We start from the raw sequence: 3,598 nt of genomic DNA, 5'->3' as shown, positions 1-3,598 counted from the left end.
GAAGAAATAAATGTGCATTGATCTGAAAATTTAGTTCAACAAATAGCTGTGTGGGAGAGTGGAAAGAACATGGGCTCAGAAAAACCTGACTTCACTTCTCCTGTTGCATAATTGTGGGCAAGTCACTTAACTGCTCTGTGCCTCAGCTTTATCCTCTGTAAAACGGACCTAATAATAGATGCTAAACATAGCACCTGTATCATACGATATTGTGACGTTCAAGTGCGTTAATATATGCAAAAGAGCTTTATAAATTATAAAGGGCCATAGGCATATTCGTTGTTTGAATTTTTACAAGTACAGCGTTGGTACAGCATTACCTGTTGACTTAGGCAACAAAACTCTAGATTTTTGAATTTATCAACTTCCTTGAAATCCTTCCATTTTTTTGGAGATGGTTAACTTTTTTCTCCTTGCTGGTGAGCATTTTGGGTTTGCTGACTTTTGTTTTGACAGTATCTGAGCCAGAGGAGGTAGTAAGAGGAAGAGAAGGGAAGACTAAGAAGTTATAATCACCCATTCGGTTTTGAGGGAGAAAGAGGTGAATCTGCATGGAGGAAAGAGAGATTTGATGGAGGGACAGAAAACAGGGAGACTCAGAGGGAGAGTGAAAGAGCTTACCTGCAATCTTATAAGTTTAATTATTTCCTAGAAAATGTTAAAATTTTCTGTTTCATAATTTAATTTACAAGAAGGCAGTACAAAATAGAAGCTAAGCGTCTGGTAGTGCAGTGGTCGAATCAAAGTCCCTCCTCTTTTCAGCAGGCCCAGTTTCCTCATCTTTGAAGCAGCGATACTTATATATACATTCCTCATGGTCATGTGAGACTCAATCAGGGATGGCAGTGGGCAGTTGAAGAAAAGCGTAAATCTCATAATGGTGGACTTTTTGAAATGCAGCAGAATCTGTCTGCAACCAATCCTGCTGGAAGCAGGTGCAACTGGAGTCCAGGCAATCACACCTCCCCATCCCGCAGACAAATGTCCCTCCCTGCTTTGAAACCAGCAGAAATCTGGGCAGAGAAAGGTGCTACCAATATCCCAACAAGTTTGCAAGAAAAGGCAAGAGACAATGACTCCATCATCACAAGCGGAAGGCAGAGTGTTAAGGAGAACAAGGGGAGGGGCCACTGGATGGGGATTTAAAAGGGAGGCATCCATGAGACCAACAGAGGAAGGACCAGGAGAGAATGAAATCACCATTCAGGTTGCAGCTATGGGACACTTAATGAAGAAAATGTGACTGTGATTTAATTTGTTGGAACCAGAGAAATCTATTCTTCAGCTGTAAACTTGGCTTCATCAGGCGTTCTGTCAATCTGTGATGTGGTTGCTGAGTGTGACCATGGTTCCCAACATGCACAGCCCCTCCATAAACACAGTTACAAATGCTTCTACCCCCAGGGGAAAGGCGACTTCAAAATTCCTTCCGTGTTTAACACATTTTGAGCATATTAAGTTCTGAAAAATTTGAAAACAGGTCACCCAAAACAGCCCACTCATCAGTTGGTCCAGATGTTATAACGGATTACAGTATTTTCTCTTTGTCAGTTATTGTAAATAAGTGGATTCTCAGGAAGTATACTGGAAACCACTAAAGGACGTTGGCACTTTTTTATAAGGTCACATTATTACATTTTCAATGTACATTTTCTGGTTAATTCTGTACCAGCCTAGAGAAATGTGCATTTGTCTGTGTGTGTGTGCTCTCAGTAACAAAAGCCCCCAGTGGGCCAGTTCCACAGGGATAGGGTCCCAACAATCAGAGAAGCCCTACAACTGGTTTAGTGCTCTGCTCTCACCCCGTCTTGAATGCTTAATTTCTGAACAAGGGGCCTCACATTTTCGTTTTGCACCGGATCTCAGAAAACATGTAGCCAGTCCTGCTCACTACGAAATATTAGACTTTGTTCAAAACAGCAAACAAGCTTTAAAAAAATGTTTGATTTGCTAGTTATCAGTATTTTTGTAAACACCTGCTGTTTAAGTATATATAAAAGTACATGCTAATGCTCCCCAGGAAAAACGCTTCCTCATGCCAATGTATGTACAAATGATAAGAATCTTAGTAAATGGCAATAAATAAAAGGTTTTGAAAGGAAAAAAAAACTAGTTGAATTAATTTCTTTGGTTCAGGAGGATTAATTCTAACCACGTCATCTCCTCTAGCTGGAGGAAGTGGGAGAGAAATAAAGAGACTGAATAAAGAAGATCAATCAAGGGTGAAGAAAAGAAACAGAGAGGAATCGGGGGTGGGAGAGTGAAATGAATCAAGAATGAAGCCCACTAGTCAACTTTCCATGGAAAAAAAGCAACTCACATGTTCACCCTTTCTGACGTGTGCATTATCTGATGATATTCCGACTTACCAGGGAGACAGACTGTGTGCTCTCTCGACTGTGTGGTTTTTTAAATGTTTCTGTGTCTGGCTTGCTTCAAAGCCGACTAGAAACCTCATCTTGGTGATCTCTTTGGGTGACTGGACGCAAAGTCAAACCAAGCTGTTCAGGTGGCTTTGATCTCTTAACTCTCCCAGTGCTTGGAGGTGCTTTATTGTTAGCCTCAACCTGAATTAGTAAAGTTTAAAAATAAGTTAACCTCTTTTCTTATACTGTGCAAATGTATACTTCTACCCCCTGAATTTTCCGCATTGCTATTTTAGTTTTTCAGCCCCAGCCGTTTCTTTCACCAAGTTTTTAAAAAATGGATCTGTGTTTGCCAAAGAAATGATTCTGTTGCTTTAAGAAGGAAAAAAAAAGTTACACTTGGTCAGTCTGAAAAGGTAACACCTGGCACCCATATTTAGAAATTTTTAAACACACACACACACACACACACACACACACACACGCCTTTAGCACTGAAGTGTGCAAAACATTACAGGAAGCTCATCACTTAAAAGCAGTTGAGTTCAATAATTTATTTGTAAGTTCGTTGTTTGGAACTTGAAAGCACTTTTCCCCACAGAAGCAAAGCTATAAATGGTGCTTTGGTCCCCAGGCTCAAAAGTCTGTTGCAGAAACGTCTGCTCTGGAGATGAAAATAGAAAACGACTCCCTGGCAATACAGTAACTGAGCCAAAGAGAAAAATTAACAAAGTTGAGAACTTGTTTGCTTTGAGTGCTTATGCTTGAAGAGGACTGACTGCATCTGAGGAGGTAGCAGAAGCAGCTGGGGATTCCAAGGTGCCCGTAGGTCATTTCTATGGCCCAGGCTCTTTGCATGTTCAGTTTAAAGCCTCAGTGTTCTTTGCCCCCATGCAAGGGTGCACCCCACCGTGCTTTGGTGCAACTCCTATGGTCGGTTTCTACTTTTGGCTCAGGATAGAAAGGAGAGCAAGAAAGGAAGAGAAATTTTCCTGAGGTATCTAGGCTATTGGATAAAAGTAAGAACGGGTAAGTGAAGCTGGCTGACCTAGTGGTACCACAGCTCACACTGTTCCTGGGGATAGAAAGTCCCATTTGTGCTCCTCCTGCCACACAGGGAACTTCCTACTTGTACGGAAAGCTCCAGCTCACAAGTCCTCTTCTCTGGGGAGCTGCTCCCATTTTCCTAACTTCCCCACTAGTTCTCAGCACACTTCATATTGCTTTGTAAT

The sequence above is a fragment of the Camelus dromedarius genome, chromosome 8 (assembly GCF_036321535.1).
Source record: "Camelus dromedarius isolate mCamDro1 chromosome 8, mCamDro1.pat, whole genome shotgun sequence".
NCBI classification, from domain to species: domain Eukaryota; kingdom Metazoa; phylum Chordata; class Mammalia; order Artiodactyla; family Camelidae; genus Camelus; species Camelus dromedarius.
The sequence above is the reverse complement of the archived record's forward strand: the minus strand, read 5'-3'. Positions refer to the sequence as shown.